Here is a 20,649-nt window from a genome sequence, read left to right as displayed (position 1 = left end):
GGGTGGCACCTGACAATATGCTCTGAGCCAGCTCCCATCGTGACTCTCAGGGAGTTCAATGTCTGAGAACCGAGAGCCACCACTCTGGGTCCCTGTCCCCTTTAGAGGACACTTTTTTCTTTAGTGCTTATCTAGGCTACCAGCCCATGTTCCTCTGGGCAGCGGGTGCCCGGCTTTTCCTCACACCTGGATTCCAGCAGACAGCTGACCCCGCCGCAGTCTCACGGCCCCCAGCAGCTGGAGCAGTGACCACACACAGACTTGGAGAGAATGAAGTGTGACCGACCAGGCGTCACTTTGAATGACAGCCTTCGGCTCCCCTATAAGACTGGTCCAAAGACCAGGAGAGACTGGCCCCGGACGCTTGACAACCGTAGCCATGACAAGGGGGGCACCACCGTCCCCAAGGAGTTGAGATCTTGCTTTGTCTGGGACACCCTGGGGTCCTGCTAAAACTGCCAGTGGTTAAAAGTAATTACACTCTTACTTAAGAGTCTGAGTTGTTATTTTTACTTAAAAAAAAAATCCTATTTTGTAAGTAAGTTCGTTTGTCTTTTTTTTTCGATTGACTCCAGGCAGAAAACAAACTGACGGAGTGGGGAGGGATAGACTGGGAGTTTCAGGTTTGCAGATTCTAACTAATGTACATAAAATAGACAAACGACAAGTGTACACTGTATAGTGCAGGAAGCTATATTCAATATCTTGTAGTAGCTCACGGTGAAAAAGAATATGAAGACGAATACATGCGTGTTCACGTAGGACTGATGTGCTGTGCTGCGCACCAGAACGTGACCCAACGCTGTAAACTGACTCTGCCTTGATAAAACCACGAACTAAGGAAACCCTAAAAAAAACAGAGTGCCCACCAGATCTGGAGGGGGAGGAACAGCTCCTCTGTTAAGAGAAACTTCTGGGACCAGATGTGGGTGCAGGAAATAAGAGGAAAAAATGTGAGTAACTGTACTGTTTCGCTCTTTTCTGTGCTCTCCCCTTTTCTTTCTTTCCTAGTGTCTTTCCTTTCTTTTATTCTTATTATTTTTTATCTCTGTTTCTCTTCTCTCTTTTTGAAACGTGTCCAGCCAGGGCAGCACGAACATAGCCAGAAACGCTACCACCACCGACCTTCAAAACGCACAGACAAGCCCGTCTGCAGGTCAGAAAAGTCTGGCCCTCTTTTGAAGCCACATCACCAGTGAGGTGGGAGGAAGAGACATGAATGGTGCTCCGAGCTGTGTCGAGAGGTCAGGCAGTCCATTGTGCTGCTGCTGGCCTCGCCCCAGCCCCAGGAAGCCACGCAGTAAAGAGCTCCAACCGCGCCTGGGCTGGAAACAGTCTCCCCCGACCCCCGAGGGCAGGAGTGTCTGGGGACACCGGGCGTCCCCCTGGCCCCGTGTGCCCGAGGCACACTTTGTGTCCTCCCTGGGCAACAAGCCTCAAAGACAGCGCAGCAGATGCAGCCTCGCCGGGGTCAGCCCTTACAGCAGGACCAACAAAGCCAAACTGCGTCCAGCTCCCAGGAGCCACTGGACTGGCCGTCGGCCTCTGCGGTTGGCCGAGTGAGGGTGAGCGGAGTCCTGCACCCCTGAGCCCACCTGCCGTCCTCACCTCTGCTCGCCTTCATCCTCAGAGAAGTTCCTCTGAGTGACTGTGACCCGCAGCTCGTGAGACAGAGGACCAGGGGGACTGTCAGTCTTTGTTTTCTGGACACAGGCAGCCAGCCCACGCGCTCTGCCTTCGGTTACTTCCTGCGGGTCCAGCCAAGAAGACCCCAAGGAGGGACTCCCATCGGCTGGCCGGCATCAGGACTCAAAGCTGCAGAGCAGAGAGGATTGCCAAGACAGTGGAGCAGAAGGACGCAGAGCTCACCGTCCCCCACAAATACACCAAAAATTACACCTACGTACGGAACGGTTCACCTGGAACACCTACTGAACTTTGGCAGAGTATCTCTCACTTCGGAAACACAAGGAAATCCTCACAAAATCTGATACGCAAGTTTCTTCTGTGCAGCCCAGGGAACTACGTTCAATATCTTGTAGTAACCACAATGAAAAAGAACATGAAAACAAATATATGGGTGTATTTGCATGACTGAAACACGATGCTGTACACCAGGAACTGACACATTGTGAACTGACCACTGAGAAATAAAAGGGAAAAAGCTGCGGATCTGACGGCAACAGAATCACCCCACGCTGGACGCACTCGTGACCTGGCGCACCGGGGGAGAAGCTCTGGGTGCCTGAGCAGCGGTGGGTGGGGCTTGGGGCGGGTAGCGGACGTCTGAACCAGCCCCTGGGCGAGCAGACATGAGTGTGGTCAGACGGCTCCTGCCCCAGCCTCCCCACCCAGACACCACTTGATATTTGAATCTAAAGGTTAATTAAGTGCAGCTGCCAGGCAGAAAGGCCACAATCAATTATCGTGTCTTCGTGTCCATTTCAGCCAGTTCTTAATTACGTTCCTTGGGTTTGGGAAGGGAGGTCTTCCAGCCAAGTTTTAGAAAAGGGAGCTATTTTGTTTGGAAGGCAGATCTGCTCTCCTGGACCACAGCATCCATCTTCATCATCCCCTGGGCCCCTGGCCGGCTGTCACAGGAAAGGAGCACGGAGCAGGCTCTGGGCAGAGTGCGCGGGGAGCCTCCCAGGCGGCCCCAGAGGCACAGAGCGAAGGGCACAGCCTCAGGCATGTCCCTTAAGGGGTTTCCCCAATGGCCAGCCCCTCTGGCTCCAACCACCAGCGGCTCGGTGCTGCCCTCCCGGACGGACTGCATGGCTGGCAGCCCAGGCGCTGGCCGAGTGCCAACCCGCCTCTGTGAGTGAACTCCCTCACACTCACGCACGCCCCACCCCGGTGCACACGTGTGCACAGGCTGAGTCTCTGTCATAATTAACTGTTTAAAATTCCAGGGCCGCTAATCGAAGCGCGCGGGCTGTGTTCTCATTAAGGAGATCAATTCCTGTTGAATATTCACCTCCAGGGGCGGATGTGGCCGGAATGAGCTGATGGTTTCTGTCTGGCCCGTCTGAGCTAATGAGTGGCTGCTGCCGTTGCAACCGTCACTGGCCGGCCATCCGTCAAAATAACAAGCAGCACGCCTGGCAGGGACACGGGGCGCTCCACACACGGATGCGCAGGAAGACCGTCTCCGAGACAGCCGGCCTGCGGTGCGGCCCGGGTGAGGATGGATGCAGCTCCTGTCCACAGGCTGGGCCTCCTCCGCTGCCCTCCCTCCTCCACCTGCCCTCCCACCGCCTCCCCCACCAACACTGCACACGGCCGCCCGTCAGGCAAGCCCTGAAAACCCTTGGGCTGCCTCTGACCCAACTCGTTCCTGGTCCCTAGTCCGACTTCAAGGGCGCTGCCCATCGGAAGCCTCCTGAGAAGGAGGGAGTCGGAGTGGCCCTGAGGGAGTGGGGTCTGAGCCCTGGGCGCGCTGCTCTCCAGCAGGTGTTCCCCGGCCCTGCGCTGTGTGCGCCGGGGGCTGGGGACCGAGCAGCTGGGCTTCCTCCTCTCCTCTCTGGGGACTCGGGGTCAGAGGGTGGGCAGAGGGTGGCGTTCAAGACCCATAAAAGCAAACCAGCTCTGAAGGCCTGGCCCCTGGGAACGTTAGAGGGCGGCTGTTCCGAGACCAGCAATGTCAGGGTCAAAAGCATGGCTGATGGTAAGGAGGAGCCAGGCTTTCCTCCTAAGATGTGGGTTTATTTATGCACACCTATCTCCAGAAGCCCCATTAAGAAATTTTCTTCTTTCCTCTCCTGTGTCTTTTGGGAAATGTCGCACTTGTGACTTGAGCAAGGAGTGGATTTTCGTCTTTTTCTTCCCAGCCCCGCACCCTGCTCCACAGGCTTCTCGTGTGGACGGTTCCGGCGGGCATCACAGACCTGGAGCCTAAGACACAAAAACGTCCCTGCACATCCGCTGAGGGCGTCACTCCTCCTGTCTCGTGTCCTCAGTCTACAAACTCCCATCAATCACCTGTCTCAGACCAGACGTTGGTTGTGGAGAACACACGGCCCTGTGGGGCTTACAGCCCAGGAAGAGGCACAACTGTGTAAGCAAATGAGCGCAGAAGAGTGAGAGGTCACCGACGTCTGATGCTGGAACAAATCATTCTTAATTTTTAGGCCAGATCATCTTCTTAGAAACAGTCACACAGGCACACCTCGCTGTGCCGTGCGTTGGTGTAGTGCACTTGGCCGGCGCTGCGTTTTTTTACAGACTGAAGGTTTGTGGCCGCCCCGTGTCCAGCAAGCCCAGGCTTTGGCTCACTTGGTGTCTCTGTGTCAAATTTTGGTGATTTCTGCAATATTTCAGACGTTTTCGTTATTATTATATTTGTTATTGGTGATCAGTGATGTCTCTACTGCATAAACACTACGACTCGCTAAAGTCTCAGGTGATGGTTAGCATTTTTTGGCAATAAGGTCTTTTTCATTAAAATAAAAGAAGGCTGTCTTTATTAGCAACCTCAAGAGGCAAGTGGGGACTCCAAGAGAGAGCCCTCAGTGTACCCCTCTACTCAAGAAGATCTGCGCGCCCACAGAGCTTCTGTAACATCCTGGCCCACGAGCCACGGTCCCAGCTGCAGGTGGGATTTGCTCAGCAGTAACTGGGCTCTTGGGCCTCAGCCGGAGGGAGGACCACCAGGCAAGCAGGATGCACAGAGGTTCCTCCCTCGGCCACTTACAGGTATGAGCCACGTGTCCCTGGAGAAAAGGTGGCAATCAGTGGATGTCATTTCTGATCTTGCCTCTCATGGACAAGACTGGGGACAGTAAGAAACTGGGAAGTGGCAGCTGGTGCCACTCAGCATCCAGCTCAGCCATCCTCTGGCCCTGATCAGTGGTAGGAGATGTAATTAAGCCTGCGTCTTGTTCGCACAGCTGCTGCTGGGCTGGTCGGGAATAATCGGCGCCCGGGGCCCACAGAGGATGGCGCACCCGGGACCACTGCATCCGGGGACACGTGAGCATCCAGTCTCCCACGACGCGACAGTGTGCAGGTCCTGTGCTGGGAGACAGCGGAGGAACGCTTACGCCAAGAGTCTGCTTTCTAAGCACGTGCAGCGATCCGAACACGCGTGGGCAGGTCAGACTGCAGTGAAGTAAAACTACTAAACTCACCCACACATGAGAGAGAGCCACCGACACCTGCCCGGGACCCAGGGTTCCCGGGCGCGGGGAGAGTCTGGGGTGCTACTTAGCAGTCGGGCCTGAGGGAATCACCATGGGCTCTCGGGGTGCGGCCTGGGAGAGGCCAGCGGCGTCCTTGCTGGCAGAGACAGCAAGAAGGCGGGTTTCAGAAGACGTTCCTATGATCCGAAAAACGACTCCACATGATGAACGCTAGGAAGAATCACCTGCCCATCCCAACGGCAAACTCCCGTGGAGGGAAATGGACAGGACGGACTCTCCCATTCTCTCCCTCTCACACCTTTCCTCTGTCCTCTTCTTTTGCTTTTTAACCAAAAACGTATTTTTAATACTTAGAATGTGCAATCCACCAATGTCGGGGAAAAGATCTTGATAAAAAATTAATCGTCAGGGGTTCAAAGACGGCGCCACAATGTTGGACGGGCTGTGACCTCACCTGGGGAGTGACAGCGGTACACCACCCGGCACTTCACGCTTCCTGCGTGGCGGGGACTCTGCTAAGCACACAACACACACTGTCACATTCAGTCTTCAAACAGCCCTAAGAGGTTAGGTCTGCGTCACTCTCGTACGGACGAGGAAACTGAGGCTCAGAGGTGAAGCCCAAGGTCACACGACCAGTGACAGGGACCGTCTGACCTCAGCCTCCCCTCAGAGGTTTGCCCATTGAGCCCAGGGCGTCACTCCTCCATGTCTGCCTTTTTGCAATTGAGAGTCCAGGCAAGTCTTGGAGAGGAGATGCCCACCAGCCTGGCACGAACACAGGCTCCGGAAGACGCGATCGCGGCCCCGCCTGCCCACCTGCCCACGGCTGGAGGGCAGACACGCCTCCACACAGCCCAGCACATCCCGCTTCCCAGTGAACGTTTTACTCCCTATCTTTTTGGAAGGGAGACGTTAGGCACTGTCCTTAGATGGGCCATCTCTTCAAAATAACCAGCTCCATTGCCACCCTGACCTGGGGCGGGGGTCGGGGACTCGGGGCTGTTGGACGGTGCAGAGCCCATCAGGACACTGGTGGCTGTTAGGTCAAAGGGCTCAGCCCCACGCCCACCTGGGCGCCTGGAACTGTCTTCTTGAAAGGGCGTGATGTCCCCAGCTGCGGTGCAGCGGAGCCAGGCAGCCAGGCGACCGCCAGGTCTCGCCCTGGGCTGGGTGACAGATCTCCCCACACGGAATCACTACGCCTGCAAAGCGCTTCCCGGCGCTCAGGGATGAAAGAGGGTGTAAATGAAAGATATTATTATTAATGAAAATGTAGATGAACAAAGGGGAGTGTGGTCGCCCTACCTATCCATCACCCCGCCACACGTCCCCGGGAGACCCTGCGCTCCTGGAGCCTCGAGCAAAGCTTCTTTGCAGAAATCAATAACTAGTTTTAAGAAATAGATCCCGGCTCCACAGGAGCTGACTGCTCAGGGCTTTCTCATAGCTCTGCGCAGCGGTCAATATTGCCCGTCACTGCCTCGAATGAAGATTGAATTCAAAGTTAGTTAAGACGGGTTTTGTATGCTAACCCACCAACTGATTATTAAACATATTTACTGAGGATTTTGAATAATAGCTGTGACGGGAGGAAAAGGAAAGGAGAACACGGAGAGCCGGCCTGAGTGGATGTGCTGAGAGCGAGGAGGCCGACTCACACCGGCCGACTCACGTCCACTCGCTTCTCCTGGGTTTGTAACATTCACGCTGGGGGGAGGCCGGGTTTCTATCCGCGGGTGTCGCGGAGCATCATGAGGGGAAGGAAGACAGTCACGGGGCCGGTAACTGGCAGCACTGATGGCGAGCCCAGTCCGAGAAGAGGCCGGAGCTACCTGTGCACAAGGCTGAGTGGGCATCGCCAGGGCCCAGGACGGAAGCAGTGGAGGCCTCGTGCCTTGGGACCGTGTGGCCCGTGGGGAAGGGAAGAAGAAACCAGCTCACGGGAGCTCGTGGTACAGAAACCTGTGCGTGCAAGTGGGGGCACCCCACGCGGTGCTGCTGGGGACAGAGGGTGGCTGGCGGGGAGCCGAGGGCCCGCCAGAGACTTCCGCGGGCTGGTGCGGAGGAGGGCAAAGTAGGAGAAGGCTCCCGGAGCCAGTGGGTTGAGAGTTTGACAGAAGCTGGGAGTGTGCTTTGGGATGGAGGTGTTCTGAACAGGGGAAGCGGTACCCCCACCCGCTGGTCTGAAGGCCCCAGCAGGCAAGGCTTCCGGAGGCGTGTAAATACGGAGGGAGAGCAGGTGAAGCACCCACGGGGCGGAGCGGGCTGGGTCCCACGGCCACGATGACTGACGGTTCAAGAAAGGCTGTTTGCCGGCGATCATGGCCCCTTGGCCCTTAACTCATGTACAACAAAGAACTACGTGTGAATCTCGCCCTGTGAATATTTAATTGCACCTTGCAAAGCACGCCCAGCCAGTCTCATGCTTCCCCTGGACACTTCTGACAGCGGTGAAGGCGTTTCATCAATGAAAGGTCTGAGGGACAGTTCTCAAGCATTTTTGCCAGCCCTCTCGTGTTCGCACTTGGGTCAGCGAGGCCATTTTGTCAGAGGTCTAGGGTGGGCCGTCCAGTCCGCGGTCCCAGCACTGCCGTGGGCGAGAGGCCGACAGGGACACCTGCTTTCTCGCACCTTGTGTGCCTGCGACGGTCCAAACTAGAGCGCCCAGAGACCCCCGGCGGACAGGTCTACATGCTCAGCTCAGGTCCTGTGAATCTGCATTTAATGCCCAGTTCCATGATTCTGCACCGGAAACTCCTCCAGCCACAAGACAGCCTTGCAGGGTGATGAGCTGAGGTCTCTCTGCAGAATATGCACTGATGAGCTTACAGCTCTTTTCCCTCCACAGAGAGAAAAGGGGAATTGACTTGGGAGTAATTAGAATATCAGGCTGCAGTGTACAGCCCAGCGGTGAGCAAGGGAGATAAGCATGGAACATTCATTCTACAGCTCGCAGAGATGTGACTCATCTTTCTTTGTGCAAACACATGCAGTCTCTTCTCACTTGCGAATTGCACCTCCAAGTACAGGATGTCTGTTTTTAATGCTGGCATTTCTGTGGGTGATTACGGCTGTGATTAAGTTCTTGCTGATACGGCTCAGTGTCTCTTGGCTTGAAACACTGTTGCGCAAAAGCACTCCCCACATCTGAGCTCCAAGTCGAGTCTGGAAAACTACATTTAAGAAACTCAAACTTTACAGGCCTCAGCTGTTTGGCACATCAGTCAGCAGCGTCTCTCAGGAACACGGACTCCCCAGCTGAAAGCAAGTTGGGAAACTGGAAGAGAGTGAGTTGTTTGGGTAATTCTGTGCCAGTTTAATTTGATTTTTGAATGGGTCATTCTTTTCCTCATCATGACTTGAGTAGTTTGGGCAAATGTGTTAAAGTTTCCTGCTGCACATAAAAACTTACAGGAAGTACCACGTATTGGAATATTGTTTTTGTTGTTTTAGTTGTATGTGTGTATGTGTGTGTATGTGTGTGCATGCATGCATGTATGTGTATGTGTGTATGTATGTATTATTGAAGTACAGTCAGTTTGCAATGTTGTGTCAATTTCTGGCGCACAGTATCATGCTTCAGTCATACATGAACATACATATATTCCTTTTCATATTCTTTTTCATTATAACTTGCTACAAGATACTGAATATAGCTCCCTGTGCTCTACAGTATAAACTTTTTGTTCATCTATTTTATGTGTATTAGTTAATATCTGCAAATCTCAATTTCCCAATTTATCCCCTCCCACTCCCTCCTCCCCTCTGGTAACCATAAGTTTCTTTTCTGTGTCTGTGAGTCTCTTTCTGTTTTGTAAATAAATTCATTTGTGTCTTTGTTTTTTTTTAGATTTGACATATGAGTGATCTCATCTGGTATTTTCCTTTCTCTTTCTGACTTACTTCCCTTAGAATCACGACCTCCAGGTCCAACCATGTTGCTGCACGTGACATTTTCTTTTTTATGGCTGAATAGTATTCCATTGTATACATATACCACAGCTTCTTTATCTAGTCATCTATTGATGGACATTAGGTTGCTTCCATGTCTTGGCTATTGTAAATAATGCTGCTGTGAACACTGGAGTTCACGTATCTTTCCGAGTTAGAGTTCCCTCTGGTAGCCTTCACAGTAGTGAGAAATTAGAACCCATGAAGTTTTTGAGCCCAAGGATAGAAGTGGACTGTAGCCCCCCTAACCCTGCCATAGTCAAATACATCCATGTCAAAAAGGGTCAAAATATCCCTGGAGTTTTGGCTTGTGCTGGGGGGGCCACGAACTGAGGCTGGGCATCTGGCAGGTGACGGTGCACAGACTCCTGTCCCTTCTTCAGTGAGGCTGCTCCCCTCTGCTCCCACCCCTGTTCCTGCCGTTCCAGCCTCACTGGGAACCCCTGGATCAGTAAGTCCTGTCCTGGCTGCTCCTTCTCCTGTTGTTTTTCCACCGAGAAACCCCTCCTTTCCAAACGTCTAAATCCAGCCTGGGTGACGCTGGGATCCCTCCAGCTCAGGCCCCACACTGCACGGTGCTTTCTGTCTCACCCGCCTCTGGCCTCTCTGCCTGGTCTTTGCACTCCCATGTGTTCAGTCATCATTCATTTTCAGTCTAATCAGCTTACCTTTTCAGGACTGCATATTCTGCCTGCAGAGGTGGTCTTTATGCTTTGTATTTAAAATTTTGGGTAGATTTAATAGATTTTTCCTATTCTTACTTGACAGGTAGTTTGGACAAATAGATGAGAATGCCCTGATGTACATAATAATTTATGAGCTACATCATTAACCTTGATACATTTTTAATTTTAATTTGTATTTGCATACCATTAACCTTGAAAAACTCCCCACGGTGGGAGTTGGAAGGGCTGAAACAGGTTCTGGAGCACAGATGGGATGTTCAACAGACATGCTTGGGTACTTCCAATCCCAGCTCTGCCACTGACTAGCTGTGTGACCCTGGGAAAGTGACACAGGCTCTCTGGGCCCCAACTTCACGGTGCCACAGTTTTAACACAGCAAGTCTCCTGCTCCTGGGACGATCTCAGTCCCTGGCAAACCCAGACAGTCGGCGGCCTGCCCCGCTTCCCATACCTAGCACAGGGCATGATGGTGGTTATGAAATAACTTGTCATAAGAAAGGGCTGAGGGATGTTTATCTCTTGTTTTATGACGTGCGTTCCGTGCAGGTTGCACAAAGGTGCTTGCAGGGACTTGCTGATGGAAGGTCCAAGCAGAACGAGACAGTGTCTAACTCACAGGAGGCCTTCAGGGCAGATGCACTTACGCCTCGAGGACTTTATCCTGCAGTCAGGGCCCTGGGTGGGGGGTCCCTGGCATCCAGGGCTGTGCATCCATGAAGCAGTCATTCTGCCGACATCCAGCCCCAGGCCAGGCAGAGAGGGTGGACGGTCTGGATGCCCCGGTGGGGGCCTTGAGGAGAGGCTTGCCCACCGTTCATGGCAGAACCCTGCTGGCTGTCCTGAGGGGCCCCCTGGTTCCAGAGAGCCTTGCCACGTGACCCTGGTCCCCACACCCATTCTCTGCCAGAGGTGGGGAAGGTGATGATACCCTAATGCCTCAAGGAGGAGACTGAGGCTCAGAGGTAGCCCTGGCTTGTGCAGCATCAGTAAGAAGTGACAGTGTGGAGGTCAGGGTCCACGGAAGCTCGGCTCCTTCCTGTGTGTGTGTGTGGGCGGGGGCGTGCGCACAGGGCCTACGTCAGGCAGGGTGTGTGCGGTGTGGTCTGTGCACTGCGTGCGGAATACTGTGGTGGTGTGCGTGTGAGGCGTGTGGTGTGTGGGGCCCTGCAGTGTTCACGGCCTGAGTGGGGTTCGTGCGATTCACCTCCGTCCCACCAGAGCTCTCCCGTGTGAAGGAGGCTGACAGAGCCCGAGTCAGAACTCGAGCAGGTGTCATCAGCGTGCTTTCCCGAATCCCACATCCAGCGCGTGAATTAAGAAAAGGGAAAAAGAAAAAAGCAACTTTCTAGATACTTGAGGACTCAGCCCCTCCTTCAGGTGCAAAAGTGAAGTCTGAAGAATTTATCTCTGAGCTGCAAGCTCTCCCCCGTCTTTCCTCAACCAGTGGTTTTCGCGGCCGTATCTCTGAATTTAGGCACCGCTCACCGCTGTCCTTCTGGAGAACCTGCTCTCTGAGGAGAGTTGCACCTCGGGCGTCCGTTAGAGAAAACACGTCGAAGACCCAGGGAGTAATGGACCAACAGCGGAATTTCCCTCCCGCGGCCGGATGGGGAGGCGCTCCTGGAGGGCGGCCCCCTCACCGCCCCGACGCCTGAAGCTGCTCTTGTGAAATTCCCTGAGGTAACTTCCCATCCCAACTCCATTGTCTTACACATCCCGGCAAGTGCACACATCGTTTCTGGAGAGGCGCAAACATTTACAACCTGTTTGCAATATGTACACAGGCCTGAGTTACCTGGTTAGGGGCGTGTGTGAGGGGGAGGTGGGGGGAGAGGGAGGGAGGGAGGGAGGGGGAGGAGGGCGAGCACGGCCCCTGAGTGGACACCTTTACTGCCCAGCCCCCACACGGGGATAACCCTCGCCCAGCATCCGGAAACACCTAAGCAGGGAGCACCTTGTCTTCCTCCTGCAGAGGGAGGAGAGGTGCAGGGGGAGGAGAGTCACTCCTCCAGGTCCCCATCGTCTTCGCAGGAGGCTCCAGGGTGACCTCCATCCACTCCACCATCCCCGTTAACACAAGGAACAGATCTTGGGAGTGGGGTATCTGCAGTCCCCCCGAGGCAGATGAACTCCCTGGTTAGAGCAACAACACGATTCTGATGCCAGGCCACGCTCTCACCAAGGTCGCAGCACTGAAGGCGTCTAGGACATGACCGACCACGTGCTGCAAAGGCAAATCCTTGAGACATGGGGTTGGAGCAGCACAGTCAGAGGTGTCCAGAGCGCGCGACGTGTATGCCCACCCACTCCCAACGCCCAGGGGTGACAGCAGCAAACCGGAAACGGGTGGCGTTTCAGCCCAGGAGGTTCCATCCCTGCTGCCCGGCCCCCGACCCCTCCTCCGACCCGCATCGCGTATCTAGGCCTCCGAGCCTGGGCCCCGGACTTGTAACACACCCTGTCCACTTCACAGAGTCACCAGGAGTCTCCAAGAAAAGGACCCACACTCACACAACAGGAAGTGCAAGGTGTCATTAATGTTCACAACACTCATAAAATAATGCGGCGTAGAAGACGCAGCCCAGGGCTTCATAAATGTTGCCTAAAACTGATACACCAGCTCTAATGTTCACTAAACGTCTAATCGACAGGACGGTTCTTTCTAGATTTAAAGGCTGTTTGGAGACGACGCCATGCTCAGGGCCTCTTCAAAAGCTCCCCAGGAAAACCTGAGCCCCTGCGTCCTTTCGCCTGAATGAAGTTCTCTCTACCACGCAGAGGTTTCCAAAACCACTCCAGTCACCTCTGCACTGGGCTCAGAGTCTGAACCTGTCCTTTTTCCAAAGAAGGCCCCATGGCAACGACACAGAGAGAAGCTTCCCTGACTCCCACTGGGGACGGTCTTTCTCCTATTCCTCCCAGTCCCCACCCCAACATCTACAAGACAGCCGAGGAGGACATGGGTTCCAAAGCCGCCTGCGGTCCAGCTCCACAAGGCACGGGCTCTGGCTCAAACGTGACTGTGTGGTCAGCTCTCAGCTCAGTGTCCGGCATTTAATAGGTGCTCAAAAAATACTGCGTGAAGAGAGGGATGGACGGACGGACGGACGGACGGACAGATGAAGAAAGAGGCTTCCAGGGAGCACGTGTGCTAAAGGAAGGTGCAGCCAGTTTCTGCCTCTGTGATGGTTGCCGAGGGCCCCAGGGACATTCTGAATTACTGGGACAGTTAGAGGGTGGCGTGGCAGGAAAAAAATTTCTCCCACTTGTTGCCTTCCCTCAGTCACAGCCCCGCCAGAAACATTAGAACCAAGCTTTGAAATTAGCACTTCAAGACTCTTAAAGAGAATTAAGATATAGATATCCATTTAGGACCAAAAGAATTAACATTTACTGGGCACCCACTCTCAGCCAAACACAGTGCTTTGCTTTTTATATGTGCTAACTCATTTAATCTCCAACCTTACGAGGGAGAAACTACGGACTACCGTTTATCTTGAGCGAAAAGAGGTTACGTTCGCCGCCCAGGATCGCACGATGAAGGACTGCAGGAATGGCAGCTAGTGGCCGTATCTGCCCGACATCCCTTCCTTCCATTTGCTCTGAAAAGACATCCTCTCATCCCACCCCTGCCCCTGCAGTTCTACTGGGGCCAGTCCTCTCCCAGACAGAACGGACCTCGTTAGCAGGGACCCAGGCCTGCTGAGTCATACTTCCAGTCTCTCTGGCCCCTGTGATGGACCCAAGTCTGACCCATCAGACAACATCCTTCATCTTCCTCGTCCACAGGGCCCCAGGCCTGGTGGCTCCCCCGCACCCATACGGGGGCAGTGAGGTGCAGACCCGCGCACCTGTCCTGAGACATGCGGAGGCATCGTGGTGGACACGGGCATCGTGCAGGACGTGTAGCTGAGCCCAGCCCAGCATGCACATTTCCCTTGCAGAGCAACAGGGGACTCAGCGGAGAACGGAAGTCGTCACGTGTTCCCGTTGGCTGTGGGACACCACTGGTGGCGGAATCCTCATGTGTGTGAGAACCGGGGCAGCCTGGTCCAGCACGCCCTGCAGTTAGCGCTCAGAGGTTCGACGTAAGCAACTTCTGCTTCTTCCAGCAGCAACCCCCACAGCGGCGCCTGGTGGGGGTGGGGCTCCACCCTGTAAACCAAGAGCCTAGCCCAGCTATGAACGGAAAGGTCTCCCCGGGACTGTCACAGCAGCTGGCATCTCCCAGCGTCACCTGCCGCGGGCTCCTTCCTGGCCAGTGCTCTCAGCTGACCGACATGCGGTGCGAGTCAGGGGCCCAAAGGCGGACACTCCTCCCGCTCTCAGAAGCCACCATCTCCCCGATGCCCACCTTGTGGCCTACGGCTCCCTCACCTCGCTGACTCCCCTCCCGAGGAGAATTTTATCTCCGAAGTGCAGTGCGGACGTGAGCCTAAATATACACCTAATTACTCTACATTAATGTAATTAGCCTGTCTCTCTCCTGAGCAGAAATGGCTGTCCATTTTTAGCTGCTAATGGTTGGAATTATTTATGTCCATTTGTTCAAGGACTAAAAATGGATTCATAAAAAAGAAAGACAGCAGAGAGATGAGCACAGAAAAGCCTTTCATCTCGTCCACCCCGTCAGTCCCCGCCTGGGTTCCGTCCCCGCCGTCTCGGGAGCTGAGCCTCCCAGGTGAGGGGCTGAGAGTCACACCAGGCCCTCTGTGCGTTTATTCTCCCTGACGGAGCGCCTGCAAGCCGACGGGACAAGAGCGCCTTGCTGGCTCCGACGCCACGCGGGCAGCTCGGTCCCCCAGCAGCCCAGGCACCCGTCCTCCGCAGAGGGCGGGGCCGCGGCGCGGAGAGACTGCTCACTCAGCCCCCCACACCTGTCACGTCTCCTCTCCTCCTCCCGTCAGCGCAGCTCCCCGGCTGCTGTGAGGTCTCAGCCCCGCCCCAAACCACACGCTCCCCCACATCCAAACGTTGGAGGTTACAAATGGAAGCAGATCTAAGAAGATAATCGTACAAAAGTATCTCCTCGTGTACAGCTTGCAGGGAAGACGGCCTCTCTTGTGGCTGGTGGTGATTCTTCCACGGCAGCCGCCGCGCTGAACCACTCTCGTGTTGGACTGCCTTTTACGTGTGCGATTTCACTTCGTTACCACAAAGAAGTGCGGTGAGAATACACACGCCACTTTGTAACTGGGGACACTGCGCCTAAAAGCAGGTGAAGTACCACATTCAGTTGGTGGCTATGGCTGTGGAAACAGACGCGTCTGGATTTGCATCCTCCCCCTGCATCTTCCCGGCCGTGCGGTCGTGGGGTCCGCCTCTCGGCAGTGCTGCGGTACACACGACACTCCCACTTCAAGACCAGGAAACCGCAGCTCACAAAATAAGTAAAGTACCTATTTGCATAGGGCCGAGGCCCTGATACGGACGAGGCGTGCGACGGCCAAGTCTGAGCGTCCTCGAGAACACAAGTCCTAGCGGCATCTTGCATTGCCTCCTTGATGCAAACAGCACAGACCTAGTTGCGGCTGGCTGAGGAGCAGGTCACGTCCAGCAGGTGAGAGAGAGTCCCTGCTCCCTTCTGGCTGCGAAAGTGCCGTCTTGGGGGGAGAGGGTGGAGAAGATGCGCTCGGCCGGTCCCGAGGGCCTAGCACGCCTCTGCCGCGCGCTCCCCCGAAGCCTGGGGTTCTCTTTGGGGGCGTAGAGCCCAGGCAGCTACCCCAACAACAGGGGCGTCATTGTAAGTAGAAGAGGGGCTTGGTGGGGGTGCAAACAGAGAGAAAGCAGCCTGTCCGCTGACCCGGAAGAGACCGCCACTACCTGCGAGACCTTGGCCAGCGCCCCCGCACACCCGAGCTTCACACCCGTGGGGGCCCAGCCCCAAGGAGCATAGAGGCTGGGGCTGGTTGCCTGGGGCCGAAGGCCAGCTGTATGTCCCTCTGACGCCGTGACCTGAGCACACCGCTTAGCCTCTCTGTGCCCCAGCATCCTTCGAGGAGGAGCGACGCAGGTGCGGACAGCCAGGAGCATCAGTGAGATGCAAGGAGCCCTGCAAGCCGGGACTGAGAGGCAGCGAGTGCTTGATAAATAGGGGCTTCTGTTGCTTGTGTCCACTGTTACTAAGGCCAGAGAGCCGAGCCTAGGGGAGGTGGAAACACCCTCCATTCTGGACCCTGGGTCTGGTTTAGTGAGCACCACCCCGGTACCCTCCTCTGCCTCCACCCCACCTCGCCAGGCTGATGTGACCGGAACCCAGGTGGACAGCGCCCCAGACTAGTGCAGGGGTTCACGGGGAGCGTCACTCTCACAAGCAGTAGCCCCTGTGGCTTACACGGCGGGGGTGGGGTGGGGTGGGGTGGGGGGGGCAGCACTGACACGCACTCCTGCGCAGAGATTACCTTCACCTGTCTGCGGCAGCCGGGCGGGGCCGGGACACACAGGGCACCAGGCCCGTCTCTCCTAGGAGTCGCCGAGCCTGCAGCAAGCCTTCCTCTCCCTGGAGACACGCTCTGCCCCTTCAGCCACACAGATCGCCTTGCAGGGGCGTGTCCACAGGCCGCTCCCGCAAACCCGTCTCCAGGCTTCATCTTTGGATCGAGGGTGCAGCAGAAAGGACAAGGGGGCCCTCAGCTGAGCAGCACGTCCCAGATCAGGCCGATGAGAGGGAAGTGGGTGCCAGGGCCCCTCCCACAACAAAGGTCAGGGCTGGGACGTCGGGAAGCGGACCTGAGAAGGTCTGGGCAGATCATCTAGCCACTCCCGTGTGAACGCCCCTTCGCAGACCCAGCACCTCCGCCTGGGGCCTCTCGGCCCAGCCTGCCTTTCTGTTACATGCCTCCCTGCTGTGGGCTGGGCCGTCTACCCAAAATCCACGTGTGGAGGTGTCAAGCCCAGTATCTCACAGCATGACAGTATTTGGAGACGAGGTCCTTAGAGAGTTAAGATGAGTTCAGTCTACGAAGGTGGGTCCTAGCGGAGACCGACTGTGTCCTCACAAGACAAGGGACGCCCACGGGGACGCATACACCAAGGAGAGACAGGGGAGGGCACGGGAGGAAGACGGCCCTCTGCCAGCGCAGGAGAGGACCCTCAGGAGACACCCCGGCCTCAGGCTCCCAGCCTCCAGGCGGGAGACGGCAAGCTTCTGCCGCGTAAGCTGCCTGTCCTGCGGCGCTCTGTTATCGCGGTCTGCGCAGACTCACGGGCTTTGTCAAGGTCATTGAGACCCCGATTAACCGGAAATCCAACGTCTGTTTACAAGCTGAGGGTGGGAAAGAGGGGAGGCCTGTCAGCGGGGCGGCTGAGGGGCAGGGAATCAGGGCTGCTCTGCGGAGTCGCTGCCAGACTGCAGTGACACGTGGTGGAGAGCGTCTCTGACCCCCACTCCTTCCCAGGGCGGTGTGGCGCTGTGTGTGTTCACTGAAAAAAAAAATTAACACGGAGCAAACTCTTACGGTGAGCCAGGCACTGCTCAGCTGCCCAGAAGGCAAGCTCAACGAGATGCTCTCCACGACCCCGTGAGGGAAGCGCTCGGTTTCACCGTTGGCGTCTGGTTACACGTCCTGGTGCTGGAATCAGATGGTCTCATGTCTCCCTCAGCCTCTTGTCATTCCTTTGACCCACATTCACTCAGGGACATTTCAACAGGTGTGTTTCAGCCTGTCTGACTCCTGCCAAGTGCAGGGGTGTGCTCAGGACGCAGGGCCTGTCTCACTGGATCTCGTTTAAGCCACGGCCTGAGGGGAGCTGGACGCATCCGAACGTCTCCCACGGACCCCACGGGGCTGAGAATCTGAGCAGTCGACACCCAGGCAGCCGGACTTGGCAGTCAGGAAGATCTTTGTCTCCGGGAAAAATGGTTCAAGATTAATTCGGTGAAACTGATTCCGGACAAAGCAGCAGCAGCTGCCGCCGTCTGCGCAGAGGAGGGGCCTTGACCGTCAGCGTGAGGACCGGCCTGGTTCCCTGACCCGCCCCACACCTGCTCCTCCTCTTTCTCACTTTGCTACACTTTCAAATAAATGCAAAAGTGAACGAAAGTGAAAACACAAGACTTGTTCGGCTCAACAGAGCTAACTTCAAAATAACTCAGGGCCCCACCCGGAGGGCGAAGCCGTATTCATGTCGGGGAGCAACACCAGTGGGTGAAAGTTACGGGGAATCAAAGCTGAGATCCAATTTCAGGGAAAAAACGCTCGAAGTTGGGTTTGGTGACCTGTCCAGGGCCTGAGACCTCTGTTCCTGGAAGCGTGAGGCAGGGCTGGGGGCTTGCAGAGGGGACAGGGGTGCTTGCCCTGGACGGGGGGCAGGCCGGAATGACCCCTAAAGTTGGGTCCAGATTTTAGATTCTCTTCCAACCCAGTTGGACCCTCTTTTCTCAGGAGCCAGGCGGGGGTGGGAAGTGCAGCTCCCATCAACGGGTTCATTTTGCCACCTTTTTGGAGAGCTAGTGAAGTTTATACTTAGCGCAAATATCAATTTTGGGCTCCCACAGCTGCCGGGTAGGAAATTCAGACCCTGCTGAAGGAGAAGCAGCCCCAGCTGCCTTTGACTCATCACCCTCCTGAGCTGCCAAGGTCGCTGTCACCTTGCAGTAGCCCCGACCTCGAAGAAAAGCGAGCTGGCACCTGGGCTGTGCAGGCTGGAGCTCCCCGGGGGCAGGAAGAGGGCCAGGACTCTGGAACAGCTGCAGTTTGGGGGAAAGAAGGCAACCCTGGGTCTTAACGGGTGATTCTGAGTGTCCGCTCTGCAGGGGCCCATTCTAGCTGCGTGGGGTTGGGGGGGGGGCCTGAGAACTGTCCCCATGCGACTGCATTGCCCTGCCCCACCCCCAGCACCAGGTGAACGCAACCACCCGGATGGGGACCGGGGTGTGAAGCCTCACGAACACACTTCACGTGCCGGCCCAGTGTCCCCGCCAGCCGGCTGCGGCCGCCTCTCACGCCACGTCTGGTGCTCACGCAGCCAGGTGGGAGGGGGCCGGGGAGTGGGGCGGCCCTGGGTGGGGCGCTGGGGCCAGTTTCTCAGCGGGGCATCTCCCCAGAGGTCAGAGGCCGTTCACAGCGCAGCGAGGACCCCGCCCCCTAGCCTTCCCTCGCCCCGTCTCACCCCGTCCTACAGAACATCCTCGGCTTTAGCGTCTTTATCTATAAAACATGAGAAAGCCATCATTTCCCTGCCTCATGATCAGTAGACTGTGGCTATCAACACATACCACTTGACCTTTATAAAAGGATGTATGATTTAAACATTTTTTCCCTAAATACTGGCAACTAGAATAGAGGTATTCTGCATCGCCAGGCACATGGCCAGAGGCATAACTTCCTCAGAAGTCCCTCTGTGGGAGGTTTTATCATCGCTCCTCATTGCAGGTGACGCTTTGGCCCAGAGAGGTGGGGCACAATCCCCAAGGTCACACAGCTTGCCAGCGGCAGCGCTGGGATCGGGCCCCACAGCTTCCCGTGGCCTGAAGGACTACACGCCAAGGTAAAAAAAAATCAGCTGTAATAGCCAGGGTTGGTCTTACTCTTCTGACTCACTGTTGCATCGAAGTTGCCAAACAGCTCCTCCCCCGGTCTCTGTGATCTTGGCGAGGGTGCCAGACTGAGCTCGACAGAGCCGTCCTGCCATTTCACGCTGCTTCTCATCTGCGACAGTGTCAGAATCAACGGGGCCCACACCTCCCTCCTTTCAGAGCAGTCAGCGGCCAAGCGGCAAACGACCGCTCCCTCCCCGCGGGCCGGGGCTCCTTGCCGCACCCCCGTGTTTAGGGATGGTGGGATTCCAAGGCCTTTTCGGTGCCTTCAGACCAAGTTCCATAGGCAGAGGATTAGAAGGGAGATGCCAGGGAGGGGAACAGACCAGACTTCATTGTCACCACAGCCTGATGTTCACGCTGTGTCCCCGAGCAGGTGAGTGGAGAAGTCACTGCAAGCCTGGCGCCGGTGCCCACCTCCTGCCCTTTGGGACCACTGTGCCAAAGCAACCTCAGCGGGCATGGGGAGGGGTGGGGGGAACGAGGGAGCAGTTTTCACTAAATTCCCCCTGACCTCTCACCTTACACCTTCAAAGCCCTGCAGCGCCACTCAGGGGCATTAGAGTGAGATGTTCACACTGGCCCTCTCCTCTGGAGTCACTGAGGACGGGACCATATCGCCTGGGGTGGGGGTGGCTGGCCAGGAGCCCGAAGGGGTGGAGGGTGCTTGTTCGGGTGCTGGGAAGAGCTCAGAGGTCGGGGCTGGGCACCGCACAAGGAAGCCAGGAGTGCGGGTTTGCGGGGCCCAGGCCATGAGCCACATCCTGCATCTCGGAAGCCTGCGTGGGCGCGTCTGAACTGCTAGAGGGCAGGTCTCACGGACCCAAAGGAAGGCTCGTCGGTCACCTGAGGGTCTGGGAGAGAAGAGATTCTGTTTCCTCACCTCCTCCCCCCCCCCCCCGGAACGAAGCACGTCCAGGTTCATCGATACCCGAAGCCTGCTCCTTAATCCTGAGACGTGGCTGAACAGGTGTCAATTTCACTGCACTTTCTTAGCCACGCTGCTTGCCCCCGGTAACACTCCCCTCCCCAAGGTGCCTCCCACCCCCCTCCCCAGCCACCCCCCGACCTGCACTGGTTCTTCCTAAACTCATTCCTAATATTCACCCAACCTGCCCCACCGCCCGCAGCCCAAGCCCATCTCCCAAGAAGGCCGCTCTCTTCCTCAGACGTCCTCGGCCTGTCCTGCTGTTTCCAGGCCAAACTCCTCCTGCTGTCGGTTGAAGCCCCACCCGTCTTTCCAAACTGATTTTCAACTACGTCCCTCTAGGAACGCTTCATTGAATTCCCGTGTGTGTGGAGAGAGGCGCTGGCTTTGGAGTGAGTGTGG

The 20,649-nt window shown here is 56.1% G+C and overlaps 1 protein-coding gene and 1 long non-coding RNA gene across 8 annotated transcripts in view; both read right to left on the bottom strand.

Annotated features, from left to right (window-relative positions):
* The window catches only part of OPCML (opioid binding protein/cell adhesion molecule like), an 872,021-nt gene that overhangs the window by 494,706 nt on the left and 356,666 nt on the right, over positions 1–20,649 (bottom strand). The gene's annotated exons all lie outside the window — the stretch shown is intronic.
* LOC116661164 lies at positions 12,439–17,902 on the bottom strand. 3 transcript variants are annotated; one of them, XR_004316940.1, is made up of 3 exons: positions 15,181–17,902; positions 14,799–14,989; positions 12,439–14,520 (listed from the first exon to the last, which is right to left on the bottom strand). It is a non-coding gene; the product is annotated as an uncharacterized LOC116661164 (long non-coding RNA). The 3 variants fall into 3 exon arrangements; XR_004316942.1 differs by having other exon boundaries at positions 12,439–14,989; positions 15,181–15,384; positions 16,183–17,902; XR_004316941.1 differs by having other exon boundaries at positions 12,439–14,989; positions 15,181–16,371; positions 17,239–17,902.

Source organism: Camelus ferus, chromosome 33, assembly GCF_009834535.1.
Source record: "Camelus ferus isolate YT-003-E chromosome 33, BCGSAC_Cfer_1.0, whole genome shotgun sequence".
Classification (NCBI taxonomy): Eukaryota; Metazoa; Chordata; class Mammalia; order Artiodactyla; family Camelidae; genus Camelus; species Camelus ferus.
This window is presented reverse-complemented; position numbering and strand designations above follow the sequence as displayed.